This window comes from Bemisia tabaci, chromosome 4 (genome assembly GCF_918797505.1).
Source record: "Bemisia tabaci chromosome 4, PGI_BMITA_v3".
In the NCBI taxonomy this organism is placed as follows: Eukaryota; Metazoa; Arthropoda; class Insecta; order Hemiptera; family Aleyrodidae; genus Bemisia; species Bemisia tabaci.
Window position 1 is genome coordinate 16,819,886 of NC_092796.1, and position 17,445 is coordinate 16,837,330.

Sequence of the window (17,445 nt, forward strand, 5' to 3'; positions counted from 1 at the left end):
ATTGGAAATCTTACAGCCGGCTGTAGGTCTATGGTATTTTGGAACACAGATTCTACTGCCATTTTTTACCAGGGTCAAAAAAAGCGCTCAAAGTTGAGGACGTAGTAGAAAGGATATCCCGCGCTAGACCCTGAGAGTCCACCTCCATATATCAAGACATACTCTCTATGCAAAAATAGGGAGCAATTTCATGAGTAGGGTTGCCGTGTCTTCAATTTTGGAGTCCCCCAATAAAGTGGCAACTCTGTTGATGTATTCCCAAAAGTACTGCACGTTTTTTTTTTTTGGACGAACGGTAGCAGATATCAAAATGCGGTTTGTGTAGTCTTAAAGACAGAGCAATTACCGATAAAACAACACAAATCCGAGCTCTCTAAGTCAAAAAATGACCAAGTTACAGGGTTTTGAAAATGGCTTCCAGAGGGGACCCCTACGGAAATTTTAGCTTCTTTTCCGGGAAAAAAACAAAGAGTTGATTGTTTTTTTTTTTAGACGAACGGTAGCAGATATCAAAATGCGGTTTGTGTAGTCTTAAAGACCGGCCAATTACCGATAAAACAAGACAAATCCAAGCTCTCTAAGTCAAAAAATGACCAAGTTACAGTGTTTTGAAAATGACTTGTAGAGGTGACCACTCCAGGATTTTTAGCTTCTTTTCTGGAAAAAACAAAGATTTGATTAATCAAAAATTCTACAGAGAAATCATCGCGATCGAATGAAGTTGGCAACATGATATCAGCCCGGACCTTGCATCCTGCGATTTTTGGTTATTCCCTACGCTGAAAAAGGGCTTAAGAGGCAGGAAATTGAACTCCATCAACGAGATAGAAAGAGCTGTTGAAACTTTCTTGAAGAACATCAGGCAAGAAGAAAAAACATGTTTGAAGAAGTGGGAAGAACGGTTGCGGCGCTGTGTGGCAAGCGATGGAAGGTATTTTGAGAAGGAAACCAGTGTCCAGTCGTCAAGTGAAGAGGATTAAATGCCAGTAATCTTGGTAAGATTGTGTAAAATTGATTTAATAAAACCAATTGATCTTGAATCTTTAAATCTTTGTTTTTTTTCCCCAGAAAAGAAGCTAAAATTTCCGTAGGGGTCCCCTCTGGAAGCCATTTTCAAAACCCTGTAACTTGGTCATTTTTTGACTTAGAGAGCTCGGATTTGTGTTGTTTTATCGGTAATTGCTCTGTCTTTAAGACTACACAAACCGCATTTTGATATCTGCTACCGTTCGTCCAAAATAAAAAAACGTGCAGTACTTTTGGGACAACCTATATTTTTTCCCTATCTTTGCATGGAGATTTGGTCTTGATATAGAGACTCCACTCTCACAACTTTGAGATGACAGAGAAAAAAAGTACTTGAGTACTTACAAAGAGAGCGAAAGAGAGAGAGAGAGAGAAAATTTTCATATTGATAAATTTAGAAAAGAAAAAGTGCCGCTTTCTAAATGGCTAGAAAAAGGCATTCATAGAGCTGAAAGACCCGCAACGGAGGAATAAGACGGCGACAGATTTCTAGAGGAGATATGGATTTTTCAGCGTCTAACTCTCGAGATGGATTCTTGACAAACTTTTATGGATATTTTTGCTGAAAACCATGACTTTCCTGCAAGTATCTCTCTTCAGAATTTCTCCTTTGAAAAACAAACATTCCGTTTGTTTACATTGCATTCAAAGAGCCCTAGAAAAAGACTAAAACTCGACGAATCAACGAGCGACAGAAACATGACAGCACTCATCTCCATCAACATAAGAACGCATTTATGCCAAAAGGAACTATGTCTCACGCAAACGCTGTGCACATAGTTCCTTTTAGCATAAACACGTCAATAAGGGCTTTAATGCACACTGCTAGAGTAGGCAGGCGGCGCGGAGCTTGTGAAATATTCCAGGGGCGAACGAGGGCGGTCAAAATAATGCGAAATCAAGGCGGTGCATTAAACTCGCACGGGAAAGTGGGTCTGAAGGATCCTTGCGGTGAGAGTGCGGGCGGATACCCCGTGAGGAAGGGGGGGGGCGGAGACGAGAGTTTTTGGTAAGCAACACACATTTAACCGAATTAAATTTAAGCGATTGCAAAATGGAATTAAAGGGAGACCCGGCCCGGCGCTTTGCTCCGCGCCCGCGGAAGTGGGGCCCGCAGGGGGGCGAGGAGTGCGGGAAAACGGGGGGGGGGGGGGGTCGGAAGAAAACTCGCTCACCTGTTGGCAGATGGGATCGTTCCCAGGAGCAGGGTTACATACTAACTATTGGGGCACCGACGAAAAGTGAACATCAATACCTTTTCCCCGACGATTCCGACGGGCCATTTCCAGACGCCTTTGCTTTGTGAGCTGGAGCTCGGGCGGGGGAGCAGGAGGGGAGCTTTGACCGTCGCACACCGTCGTCTTTGCCCTCGAAACCGGGCCAAAAGTATCCGATACCTGGAATAATTGCTCGTTGATAAAACACTTGAATTCGGGTGATGCCACATGGAAAAAGAACACACTGTATCTAGAGTCCAGACTCTTAAAACATCAAAAGAAAAAAATACTCTTGATCAATCGGATTTTTGCTTAAATCAAGAACCAAACCTCTTAATTGGAGCGGATTTATCTTGATTTAAGCAAAAATCTGCTTGAATCAAGAGTATTTTACTGTCAAGTTTTCCAAGAGTCTGGACTCTAAATCCAATGTGATTTTTTTCCAGTGCATGTAAAATCGTATGTTTCAGGAAGAGGCTCCACTCGTGGAATCCTGAAAATTGGAAAGTCTTGAGCATGGATATCGAATATGACTAATGCACAGTGTGGTGCCTGTATTTAACAATTAAGGGAAATTCATGTAAACAAGTATGCTCAAGCTCTTATAGCGGGAAAAGAGAAAACACTATTGCTCTCCTTCCTGAAATTTTCTTAGAATGACGCCGTTGCCTTTCGCCGTAAACGATCGCAAATGAACATGAGTTTGTCTTAAAAACATTTGGACCGCGTTTAGACAGAAAGGAACCAAGCCACATGAGCTATTGCCAGATTTAACGGGACAATTAAATTTTTTACTAGAGAGCGTTTGTGCGGAGTTGCTTTGAAAATTTTAAGGAATTTGCTTCGTACTATGCAGAAAATTCACTGAAATTTGCATAAAATTCGCTTAACAGTTTTCTTGTAAAAAGTGTAATTGCCCGATTGAATTTGGCAATAGCTCATGTGGCTTGGATCCTTTCTGCTTGACGCGGTCCAATTTTAAGAGTGTATTTTGGCCAAGTTCCCAGGTGGAAGACGGGGGTGTGCGGCCTTTGGCCGGCGGGAGGAGTGGAAATTGGATCTTATTGAATTATTCCACGTCATCTAATCCTTGACGGTGACCCCTCGGCCCTCGCTGCCGAACGGCGCCCGGCGCGGGGGGCTCACGGGGTGGGTTTTTCGGGGCGTGTTGGTGACCCCGCGGGGTGGGGGCGGGGGCGGAGGGGGTGGCGGTATGATTTTTCCGAAGCAGAGCTCCGTCTCCGTCTGATATTAATCCGCGGGCACGTCTCACCTGTCTGCAGAGTCTGCTCGCTCGCCCAATTCCCCGCGTCGAAGCGCACGTCCGGGCTTGACGCCTCGACCTGTGAGCCGGGTCCATCGGACGTCGTTCAGCCGTGAATCGTACATTCGCACAATCCCTGGCTTACGTCAAAACTGAGATGGATTCTTTTCGCTTGGCGTTTAAGCGATAACCAAAAGGCAGCTGTTCTCCGATTTTGATAGTGTTGAGCAGCTTCAAACCTACACTGGGCCTTTTTGAGCGTACTATCGGTTTTTTTATGCACTGAAAAAAAATTACGGGCTATACAGACATACCGTCCGTCCTGGGACCAGAACCAGACACCTAGGTATGGTTGATCCAAACACACTTTCGGCAGAATTAACCATACCTCTGGCTGGTGTCATTAGGCACTCTTATAACTGGCGCCACAATCAGCCAAGAGTATGGTTGGGATTGTGATACTTTCTTTCCCTTGAGGACCCTTCTAGTCGATTCATTCAACATCCCATGCACCTGATAATTAGACGTATTTATGCCAAATGGAACTAAGCGCAAGTGGAAAGATGGAGTGTGCTCGTTAATGGTCGGGCCATAAGAATGAATGGGAGTTTTAAAGCGCCAGTGACGTCAGCGGCGACGATTGAGACGCAAAACGAGCTCGTCGTCGGGGCGCTTTAACTCATGAGTCCTGTCCACAATGCTCTTGTCATATGTCCAAAGCTCACGACTTAGCGGTCAGTTCCTTTTGAATTTTGATTTAATGTCATACCCACTTTTCCATTTTCTCAAAAGGAGCCACATCCACTTTTACATTGTTTCTTATCCACCTTCCACAAGCACTCCCCCACTTTCCGCTTGCACGTAGTTCCTTTAGCAGAGATATGTTTAGTTGTGTCCAAGTAAGGAATATCACTGCAGACGCATATACCGTCACGGTCTGTCACAATTCGACTTGGGCGCCGGGATTTGTGGATGCGGGTGGACTCGCGGCGCGCCGTCTGGCGGGCGACGTCCGCGGCTGGAAATGACGCGGGAAATGGGAGAAGGAAATTGGCGCTCCGCATCGGCCGGCGCTCGGGCTGGGAGTGGACGCACGAGAGCAATTTTAAAATGATCAAAAACAGTTAGAGCAATGATTAGATCTCCTCGTTCTCATCGTAATATTCTTGATTGCATCCAACGCCCTCGCCCATGCTTTTATGGCTTTCCATTTCCTCTCCGTCCTTGCCTTACGTCCTCTCCTTCCTCTCTGCACATTAGCCTCCCGATGCAGATCTTCCTGTAGGCCTCGTCCTCATTTGTTTATGACTCATTTTGGAGATCGAAAATTATCCCCGAGCCCTCCCTCGAGCCCCGCGATTTGGGGCTCCGCCCTGGGGACAATTCTTGCGAGTTGGTAACTGGCCTTGCGATAAATCGATTGATCTGCCATTTGAACCTATGGAAAAAGATCGATAAACAGGATCTTCGCAACAAAGCCTTAATAATCGATTCTATACCATAGCCTCAATTGGGGAAACATCGAGAATCGATCGTTCACGCCACGCCACTGGTCAATGATGCCTCAGAGCACCCACGAAGTTGGAGAGAGTATTCTACCGTGCTAAGGAAGAACACCGTATGAGCTTTCAGATGTTGCCAAGTTTTCTTCGGTAAAAACCGAATTTACTGGGAAAATCGTGAATATTTTTCCCCATGCAAAAATTTTAGACAATTTTGTACGCAATTTAATCTAAAATATCTGAAAATTTCGGACACAAATGTGCACGAATGTCGTCAAAAATACATGGTTTATTAGGGGAAATTTGGCAACTCTCGAATGTTCATACGGCGTTCTTCCTTAGCACGGTAGTCTTAGAGTTTCAGGTTTTTCAGGCGCAGGCTGACAGTCGAATAAGGCATTTGGACAAATTCTTACACTGAAAAAAAAAATTCTTGAGATATTAATTTGACTTAAAGCGTCGTTTTGTGTCGACAAACTTTGGTTTTTTTTTTTTGAGTTGAAGAAATTTCGTTTCGGTATCGTTTTTTTTAACTTAAACTTAACGATAGAAAAACGAAGCTTTTTTTACTCAAACAAATTGATGTTGAGTTCAATCCGTACGGATTTAACTGGAAAAAAAAGAAAAAAAAAAAAAGCCCAAAGTTTGTCGATATTAAACGACGCTTCAAGTCAAAATAATAACTCAAGACAAATGTTTTTCAGTGAAGAAAAATCTTCGTTCCTTCGAGGTGAGGGCGTACCTTGGTTTTCCGCGGAATTTCCACCGCACAGAATAAATTGATCCGTCCTATGAACGATTCGCAAAATTAAAGTCCCGAATTTCAGCGTAACGCAATTTTCGAGCCCCTCAGTAGCATCATTCACTATGTCTTGGTTCGTTAGTTTGGTCCTTCAAAAGTGTCAGAAAATTCCGGGAAAATTTCTCCCTTTAGATACGTGAGTCACTCGGCAAAATTGAAATAGAATCTTCGAGTAAAATGCAGCGTCACATCTGAGGAATTCTTCAATGTACCCTCCGAGAATGAAGCTTTGACAAGACACTGCGTATCTAATTAAATCTCGTTTCCTTTAATCAAAGAGTCAAAGGATTCTAAGGCTTCTGCGGAAGTTGCCTCGGAAGGGCCCTTGATTGAAAATGAGGCACCAAACGTCGATTTAAAGCTGGCGCGATTTTTACGGTGAGCGGAGTGACTCATTCTCGAGGCAATAAATCCGTCCATTCTGTGAAATTAGAGGTCAGAGAGAAAGGAGAAAAACTGAGGAGAAACTTACCACCGGCCGAGATGAATCCAAGCATTCTTCCGACGGGTTCTCATCTGAAATCAAAAGCGTAATATTTCAGCAAGTTTTAAAGGGTGATACAATTCAAAATATAATGTGTTTCATGGATCCTACAGCATACGCATTTGATACAGTGGAAAAAAAAAGAAAAAAAAAAAAAAAAACATTGGATCTAGAGTCCAGACTCTTGAAAACATTGGCAAGAAAAAGGACTCTTGATTCAATCAGAGTTAAGCGTAAATCAAAAGGAAATCCGCTCAAATTAAGAGGCTTGGTTCTTGATTTAAGCTTAAATATGATTGAATCAAGAGTAATTTTTCTTGTCGATGTTTTTAAAAGTCTGGACTCTAGATCCAATGTGTTTTTTTTCCAAAGGACATATTTTAGGTCTTTTAAGACTTCAAAGCTCATTCGAGTTCATACAGCACATTCGTATTAAAGAATACTGGTTTTCGGCGAGCAAACTTTGAATTCGTCGGTTCCCGCATAAAGGACTGTAACGTAACTCCATTCCAAGGTTACATAATTGACTTAAGCAATTCAATTTTTTACGAGAATTTACCTGCGTAGTTTTTGTAGAAAATTTTTCTGATTTTCCACCAGGATCAGAAGGAAAATTAATGAAATTTTTAGTTCGGAATTCCCACACTTATCCCGGAAACATTTTGAAACATTGAAATGCAGTTACGGCGCTCTATCGTGAGGAAAGCGACGAGTTGACAAAAGGAAAAAGTTTAGTTTCCTGTCAAAGACTTTAGTTTGGAAAATTACTACTATCCATGATGTTATATTTCCATGGTTGCCATAATTTCATTATCTTCAAATTTCCTGAATTTCCCTGGCATTCGAGCGAAATTCGCACCTTTCTTTTTCGTCTTAAAATACGCTAACTTTTGCTAAACTTTGGACAAAATTACCTTGTATAGAGATCAAATGAGAGTTGAAGGTATTCAGTAGCAGGTTAAATAATGACAAGCCTTAAAAATGAACAGAAAGCTAAGCAGTTGTATTAGCAACAGCAGATCAGATGTATGTTTTAGTGATTGGTAGATGTGTCGGAAAGTCCCTGACTTCCCACAAATTCCCGGATTTTCCGGTTTTCCTGACCGCCGGTAACCCTGTATTTCCCACAATCACAGATGAAGATTCAGATGAAAATACTGCTGGCTCATTATTAGATGACCTTGATGGGTATTCGCAGTGAAATAATTCATCGAATCAGAGAACATCAAAGAGCTCGAAAAAAACGGGTTACATTGTGTTGAGTGTGGCGGAATTACGAGAGACGAGGAGTAAGAACTGCTCAATTCAAAGCGATACAATTACGCCGAGAAGACGAGCTTGACCACCGCGAATTCATATTTAATAAAGTGTTATCCGATAAAATCTAGCCATAATTCATCAGACCTGTTAGCAAACACGCCATCATTACGGTCAATTTAACCGTCCATTACGGGTGGGAAATGGACGCGATAATTATGGCCGTTTTCATGACTTCTTTTTCCTGACCGAGCATACCGTCTATTCTTGAAAGTTGATAAAGCAGTTCTGCCTCCATTTGAGTCCATTAAAAATAATCGACCCTGACTGAGGCAGCCTGCCTACATAGATATCGATTGTTTTACATACATTGAAACGACAAGAGCCCGTGTTGCCAGTGTGCTAGGATCGCAACTCATCGCGATACCATGCCTTCACATCAACATTTTGAGCAACACTGCTTGAGTTCCCGGTAGGGTTGCACATATGAAATGCAAAATGTGAAAGATTGGAAATTTCCGTGAAATAATTTATGAATACTTTCACAAAATTGTGTGAAATATGAAAATCAAGTTCAGCGAACATTATAATTCACAATGCCTAAAAGGTAGTTGCAGATTGGAAATTTCCGTGAAATAATTCATGAATACTTTCACAAAATTGTGTGAAATATGAAAATCAGGTTCAGCGAACATTGTATTTCACAATGCCTAAAAGGTAGTAGCACGAATATGGTATGTAGGGTGTAGCCAAGTGCTAGAGATAATGTAACATTTTTATAAAAGTTAAATAAAGTTTATTAATAAAATGTAAGTGTTTTTTATAAAAATTTTACATTATTTCTAACACTTGGCTACACCCTACATACCAAAATATGAAAAATATGAAATGCTGAAAGAAATGTCGAAGAAAATTGTGCTGCCAATTCATGAGATTGCCACTAAAAAATTTTACACACAAAAATGTCAAAAAGGGAAACATGTGGACTACATTTTGCAATTTGGAACTATAAATTCTAGCCCGGTTTAAAAACAACGTATGTGCCATCAGTTTCCCTATGCATATAAGTGTTTTTCCAGAGGAACCAGAATTTATAGTTCCGAATTGCAAAATGCAGTCCATTTGTAGTGCCATTGGGTACTGCACAGCATGGCGTGGCGTGCGTTGCGATGGATCGATCGATCTGCAATTTAAACCTAAGAAAAATGATCGATTAACAGGGTGTTCGCGACGAACGCCTCAATAATCCATCTTATACGAAAGCTTCAAACGGGGGAAATATCGATAATCGATCACCCACCCACGCTTCGCCACTACTGCGCAGTCCTTAGCAAAGAGGGAAATAATATTTTCCTATGGGTCAAACTAATTTGCCGGGAACAAATATTGACATACGACCGCGGCAAGCGAGGTTGCAGGAATTACTTGAAAAACGCTTCAGAAATAGACTTTTGTTTACTTACACTATACCTAATCTGACGAGTTGACAACCTCGGTGGAGAAAAAAAGGTCCTCTTTTCGTAGGAGTTCGTAATACACCGGCAAAATTTTTCCGGGAAAATGTCCGCAATTCTATGCTTCATTTTTGTAGAAAAATAAGAAAGTGCGAGGTTAAATTGATGGTTGGTGGGGGGGGGGGGGGGCATGGGGGGCTTACGCTCTCCCCCAGTTCGCCCGAAAAAAAGGAGGAAGAGAAGTAGAAGGAAAGACGCATGTATTTTGTAATTCTTCATGACGGAATTGACGATCGAAAGTTCTCGTATTTAATGAATCTTCAATTGATTTATGACCGGTCAATGACTAAATTTTAATAAATTAACACAATTAACTCATGAAGAATTCGCACATGAGGTTATGTCAGTTTGTTTTGGTTTGAACCAAGAGTTCGATATTATATCGAATGACATAGTCACTAAATGAGTCTATTCTCGAGGCAGGTTGAAATAAAAAATCGCTCTCTATCGGCTGAGCGCTCAAAATGACAAAATCTCGGAGACATTCGAAGTGTCTTCTCAAAGTCCACCGGACGCGGACGATTTGCCTTCTCCGAAAGCCCCCGTTTGAAAAGTGAACATGTCGAGGAGTTTACCATTAAGCAGCTCCATTAAACTTCCGTGATTCCGGCAACTTTAATAGGAAACGAAGGTTAACGAGGCTCCGTTCCCAACTCTCAACTTGATTTTATAAAATTCCGCCGGTCCCCGTTATCGTGTCATTCCGAAACTTTTCTGGCTATCCCTCATAATGAGATCCAGGCTCCGTTGCCGGTTATCGCTGAAATAAAAAAATCTCTTTTAAAAACAGCCGTGCTAAGGAAAAACGCCGTATGAACATTCAAGAGTTGCCAAATTTCCTTCGATAAAATGTTCATTTTTGAGGAGAGTTATGAATATTTTTCCTCGGAATTTTCAGGAAAAGGTTAAATTGCGAACAAAATTATCTGAAAAATTGGAAGACAAATACTCATAAGTTTACCAGGATAGTCGTGTTTTATCAAAAGAAATTTGGCAACGCCTGAAGGTTCATACGGCGTTTTTCCTAAGCACGGCAGAATTCAGATGGACGAGGGTTAACGTCAAAAAGTTTCGAGGAGGATTAAGAGGCCAACTTGAAACCCTCTTGCACTGGAACATGAGTCTAGAATCAAACTTCTTTCACGTTGTGGACGTGCACAATTTTGTAAGAAAAATACCTCATCATTGTAATGTAAGTACCCTTTCTTGACCGACTGACATCACGGGCTAAGGAGCAATACCACTTAACTAAAAATTTGGGCGGAAATAAGTTCGCGACTTGGTTGTATTCTACAGAATGAAATACGCAATGATACGCCAAGAATGCAAAAGAAATGCAGGTCTAACCTTAATATTACAATAATGGCGAAATTTCTTCTTCGTCTTGCAAAATTGCCAGTGTGAAGAAGGGCGGTATTATTTCTTAGCCATCGACATGTATATATATTTGACTCTTGGTAAAGATCTGTTATGCCAGTTCTCTCTTGGCTTTTGAACAGAAAAATAATATAAAAAAAAAAAAAAAAAAAAAAAAAAAATCAGACAGGTACTTTCTTGGGGTGAGTGTTACAGGTGGTTTTTCGGCGATCAAAGATGATTATAAGAATGTTAATACTCTCCCCAGACCATTACTCCCAAAAGCAATAATCACCAATGATTAGACTACCCTTGGCAATTATAGGAACTACTATTCCTAGCTCATCAATACAGGCCCCTGGCTGAACTGGCAAACGAGCATTATAAATGTTGTATCTAAAATGCGCCAGAAACAGCACTTCATTTTCGCAGAATATTGATAATCAATTGATTTGGTGCAAATTCAGTATCAACATCAAGTAGTATCGCTGCCAAATTTTATGACAATCCATCCAAAAAAAAGACTCAATTTTCAAGAAAAAATATGATTTCTTTCCCCGCAACTTTGAATGCCTGTATCTCGGAGGGATTCGATTTTTCGTGTCCTTCTAGAACAAGCAAAGAAATCTTTTCTCGGCCTCTAGAATCTATTCTTTGTACTTTTTACGATAACCGCTGGACATAGAGTCTAAGGACAGAGAGAGATTAACAGTAGGGTTTAAGGGATAAGTTTGAAAACGTTCGGCCGAATGATATGTGCAACTTAGATTTTTCAGCCCAGGTATTTTATTTTCCAGCAATGGAAGTTAGAACCCTGACGGAAGGGGATAAAGCAGGATGGAAAAAAAAAAAAAAAACTTTTGCATTAAGCGCTTATCATAAGTTTCCGCATGTGTTCGCCCATATTCTATAATTTCCCTTTTCTCCGCTGAGGAACACTTGTCCTATTGACGTGCATGTTGGCGAGAGAGAGAGGAGAGGTGGTGCGTTGGGGGTAGGGGATGAAGGTGGCATGCATCCCAAGTTTGAGTTATCGTAATGTATTTTAATGGTTTACACCTCATGAGCATCAAGGTAAGCCCCTTTCTAACCTCGTTTGGCGTGCGAAACTTGATGCATTGCAACAAGGTGAAAAATCAAGGGAACTTTAAATCAAGCTTTCAACTTTCCCTCAGCTATCTTCCTCATTTCCGTCTGTTTGCACTGCATTTCTCTCCTCCTTTTCATCGTGCGTTTTGCCTTTCTCGCCGGAACATATTCAGGCTTTGCATACGTCTTCTTCTTTCATAAATCGAGATTTAACAAATCGCAGAGGTGGGTGCAATTGTGCCCAGGAATTCACAGTTCTTATTTGTCATAGGCAGGCATCATCTTAAAGTATCACACTGTTAGAAAGATAACAGTATGAAATCCGGAGTGCGTCACGTTCCGGAACATATTTTGCCCCCAGAAAACCCAACGATATGAAATGGGAGTGAAACTCGTTTCGTTAGAGCGTGGTTAACTCCATTAAAAGAGTGAATTCGGCTCTGTATTCATATATTAGTAGGGATTTTTGGGAACAAAACAAGAGTGAACTACACTTCGGATTTCATTTCGATATTTCCAACAGTGGATTGAACTTGCACTACCAAAAAATGAGCACACTAGCTTATCTATGAAAACACTGACCTACATAGGTGAAGAAACACGATAAATTTACATAGGCAGAAGAAGTGATTTTGTAGTTATTTCAGTGTTTGTATCCCCTACTTTGTTCGTACTTCATGTGACATAAAATCATCCCTATGAGCTAGACTATTTTTAAACTTGTCCTGAATTCACAGAAGTATCAGGAAAATTCATCCATTTGAGAAAAACGCCGTCGACTTTCCGAACTAACCTTACCAAACGAACGGACGATAGAAACGTAGGATGAATGTCAAAATGAAGGATGGCAACGCTCTAATACAATTATTTGCGCTGGAAGGCCGTGCTTATTGCATACACAAAAAATGGAAGGCGATTTGGCTTCCGAAACGCTCCCGGCCCTGCACGTGAACACGTCGTTTGAAAATCTGTTCCCTCGCTGTATTATCGCGGGGGCTGATCCGGATAAAGGTTGAGAGGGGATTGGACAAAATCTAAGTGGGGTCCAGAAGAAACCTTTTAGCGCAAGGGGTGGTTATGAACTTACCTCTCCTCTTACTTCTAAGAGAAAAGTTTCCTGGAATATCAAAGATTTCTGACTCTTTCCTGATTTGTTTAGGTTTTTACACTAATAAGTTTCTGTTTTCTTTTTTACTTTTCAGAAATTTCAGCGTGAAATTGCTTTTTACAAGACACGATTAATGCGGCATTCAAGCTCCGTGGATTAGGTCAATGGAGTTCGATGGAATCCATTCAAGTTTCGATATAGGACAAAAAAAGCAGAGTTAGATAGCAATATTTCATGCTGCTTTCATGCGGTATGCATAAGCTGACTTAGTTAAGTTAGTTAAGTGTGTTTGTTAAAGTTTCCTGACTTAGTTAAGTTATTTAAGTGTTTTTGTTAAAGTTTCCTGACTTAGTTAAGTTATTTAAGTGTTTTTGTTTAAGTTTCCTGACTTAGTTAGGTTAAAGTTCCTGACTTTTCGAAGTTTTCCCTGACATTTAAAGAGCTTGTGACTCCCTAATGAGATCGTCTCTTTTTTCTACTCTCTATTCTTCATTCATTCAGATTAAGGTGATTCTATGTGATATAGGGACGAGATTCACCCCAAGTTGCGCTGCTATGCGGTTTGTGTCTTTGAGAAGCAATAATTATCGTTGCGTAAAAGTTAATAACGTGCAAGAATGACATCAAATGTGCATGTATAAAATGAATCTACACGCATTCGATGTCATTCTACCATGGAGAAAAAAAGATTAGAGAAGCGCTCAGCGGTGAGCGCAATTTTAATGAGTCCCAGATTTAATTTACTACCTATTAACTGAGTATGTTAAAATTTGCAATAATTAAAACATCTAAAATTGTGCTTCCTCCCCCCCCCCCCGAAAAAAAATCCAAGATCCATAAGAAAAATAATGATCCATTACTTAAGTACCGAAATATTAATACATAAAAAATCCTCGATTTCTCATAAAAACAGAGAAAACTATTACGGCTCCAAAAAAATAACTTTTCTAGATCATTTGAAGAAAATGTATCAAAGATGAACGTATCACTTAACGAGGCCAAATTAATTGTTTTAATGATGCCCTAATTGGACACGTAAAAAATATTATAGGTAAATAAATGAACGAAATATAAATATTAATAGGTAAATGATGAGACAATAAACGAAATCAATCAACTGCAACTGATTGTGAGTACTGAAGGTAACTTTTCGCGAATCGAAGGCACCATGTGTCCGCTAGGTTGCAGCACACTACGCTAAAACCTTCTAATGACTCATGATCAGACACAACCTTTCCTATGTTTATTGTTTATGCTCTATGATACTCTGTCTTCGTGATAACAGGATTTCATACAATACAATAATCTAATACGTAATTACGTAAATAGAGAAAGAGAATTCTTGCAATACCAGAATTATAACCAGGGTAAACGGAAATTACATTCATTTTTTCCTCCTCATATTATGTTGAGCCTTAGTGAAAAATCTTTCCCACTTTCCTTCCGCAGTTTTCCTTCTGACAGCAAATTGTTAATCATGTTCTCCTGAAATCCTTGCTTTCATTTAGTAGATTCGGAATTTCTCATAAATTTTAGGAATTTAAATGCGTTTACAGAAATTTCTGGCCAACCAAAGGCAGAAGTTGCCTCTACGCCTTAATTTATAAAGGTAACTTACGTTCTGTGTAATTAATAAACCATGCTGGCCCAAATATCTGAAACCCTCTACTGTGAAACATTCGAATCAGTCACTGTTACAGGGACAGTAATATCTTCAATGTAATCTATAGGGATATTGTAGGTATAGGTATATCGTAACAAGTCAACAGTGAAACTAGCAGACCATGTATCTCGTTTGCGGTGCTTAAAAATCTCCGCTCCCATTTTATTCTTTTGACAGAGAACAAATCATTTTTCCTCCTTGGTTTTCACAGAGTTTTCTTTGCACAGAGAAGAAAAATTGCAGAAGTTTTTATAAATTGATGTTGGTTGGTTTTCCGTGTAAAGAAGAAAGTATGAAAGGAAGTCTACAACGTCGCAAACCGAGATACGGGGTCTGGTAATTCCACCGTCCAACTGTATTTTACAGAAATTACATTGTGAGTAGAGATGTTTGCATTTCGGGCATCTTGGAATTTTTTGGATGACGTAGGTCGGTACGGCGACTTTTATCATCGATTTTCTTGGAAATGGTGTAGTTTATGGAAAAAATGCTTTCTACATAAAGTGTTTGAAATTTTATCATGAATTGATTTAAGCAAAAAAATCGGACGTTATGGTCCGTTTTTCGTACTTCGAATTCCGGATTTTGCTGACCAGGTTGTAGCGACCTACGTCACAGGGTACACAATCCTCAAGATGCAAACACCTCCTTTTTTTCTCTATGTCATTCTACTCGGTTTTAACGCTGCTGTACGCGTCACGGAGCAGTTTCTTGCGTTATCTTGTACATTACGATAATTATTGCTTCTCAAAGACGTATACCGTGAGGCAGCGCAGCGTGGTGGTGGATTTCGTCCCTAGATCACGTAGAATCACCTTAAGCAGGGAAGGGCATGACACTATCCCCCACCCTCAACCCGGTCTCTACTGCTCTATCGCTATGAAGTACGTTGATCTCCATAGAATCCAAAACAATATTTTCCAACCTCCTCTCTTTTCCTTTTGTTAATGGGTCTGAACTATTCATCGTGGCGAATAAACAGAGAGGATCGCGAGCGAAAAAGACCGGGCCCAATTGCGCGGGAAAATTCGGAATCCTCGTCAGCTTCCGGCCCAGGGCTTAAGTGAAATTTGTTTAATGGATTTTCACAAATTCGTATTTATTCACTACGATTACGAGAGCCGATAAAACCGGATTAGAGCGAGACGGTAATGCAAGGTGGCGTTAAGAGCGAGGAGGGGGTCCCGTTTTTTCCTCTCAATTTGCAGCGCGGGCCCGGGCAAGAATTAGAATGTGTAAATGAGGAGCAGCGTACAGGATTCTGTGTTTGTTTTGAATTATTGTTTGAATAAATAGCAGGAGTCAGCCAGTCACTCGGAGCAGAGCCACGCTGCGTCGCACAACGGGTCGAGTCGATGGGAGAAGTCGGACATGATTTTAAAACTTTAAAATTCCAAAACTCTCCTATTACAAAACGGAGAGGTCTTAAAAGCGGTATCCTTGGTTTTCTAGTAAAATTGTCTTAAGGAAGCACCCCTCAAACTTCAAAATCTCTCGAAATAAATATCTAAATTTGCAGTTTTAGTCGAAAAATTCATGTTCGACCTCTCCCACTCTCTCGATCCACTGTGCGGCGCAAGTCTCAGCCAACTCCGAGCTCTTGCTGCCAGATGGCCTCAAAACGATCCTGAAGAGAGGGTGAACTCGAATTTTTAGGGAAATGCAGCACGGGTCTCTGCATTTGCACTAAAAGGTCGCTCATAATTAAATGGACCAAGCTCTCTGAAAACGAACCCAGCAAACGGAAGTTGAAAACGGCAAAATATACTGAAAGTTTTATTCCTCCTAGATGATCAATGTTAAGGACGGAGATGGATCCCTTTTTCATGTTCAAAAGACAACTTCTTTCCTTAAAATTTGTCATAGGTTGAACTGCAGGATTAGCTTAATAGCGGTCTACGGAAACGACCGTGCTCCATGTTTGGCATTTTCAGTTAAAGGTATCACGACGCTCAAAAATCGAAACCCGAATTCGTTGAATTTTGCTATGTTTTAATTGTCATCGGGGTTTCTTACGAGATTTTTGGAAGTAATTCCCCCTCCGAACATTTATTTGCGATACGTTCTTCTAGTATGATGCCTTCCGTATTCATTGATTTTTTCTGAGTTTCCATTACTTGATCGCAGCGTGAAAATCACGGCACAAAGCTCAGCTTTAGGGTTCGTTAACACCATGATCGTTGACACACCATAAATGGTACATTAACGACGTCACACATTTAAAAAAGAAGGAATAAGTATAGTGCTTCACGCCGTGAGACTCCGTGTCAACTTCAGCTTGGCAAAGCTTAGCGGAATCTTCCGAGAGCAAAAACCACAGATGAATGAGTTTACTTAATAAAACATGGTTGCCATCCTTACACTTTCCCAGGGGCTTTCCGTATCTTTCCGGATGACTCGAAGGAGGCTCGTCCAACTAGCAACGATGGCAATAAGTCAATTTGACAAATGCACTGGCGTCGCGAGGCGCGTGCATAAATCACAATTTGACCTAGAACCTATCACACGTCACGATCCCTCTCCCCTCTCTTTAAGCCCCCCCCCCCCCCCGCCCACAACGAAAGCACTACCGAATGGATTTCGGCTTTCGGTTCCGTAAATGACAGTGACAAACGTACGCGTGTCCTGGCTCCAACTTATGGGTTAACGTCTCCGAGCGTATTTGGGGGTGGGGTGGGGGGAGGAAGCCGAATGAGCAACTGCTTGTTTAAGCAGAATCTACAGGGCGGGGTTTACTTAAATTTGATCTGCTTATTTTTGTTTCGTTAAATGTTAAAATAATTAATCTTGGGTTTGGGTATACTTTAATATCTTTTTTGCAAACGTTTTTATTAATTATTATGAATTTTATTTCATTCTTAAGGTTTTATCTTTATAAAATGACAATAGAGGAAAAGGGAGGTGGGGGGAGGAAGCCGAATGAGCAACTGTTTGTTTAAGCAGAATCTACAGGGCAGGGTTGACTTAAATTCGATTTGCTTATTTTTGTTTTGTTAAATGTTAAAATAATTAATCTTGGGTTTGGGTACTTCAATATCTTTTTTGCAAACTTTTTTATTAATTATTATGAATTTTATTTCATTCTTAAGTTTTTATCTTTATAAAAGATAAAAAAGGAAAATGGGAGGAGGTAGACAATTACAAAATAAAATAGGAAACGCAA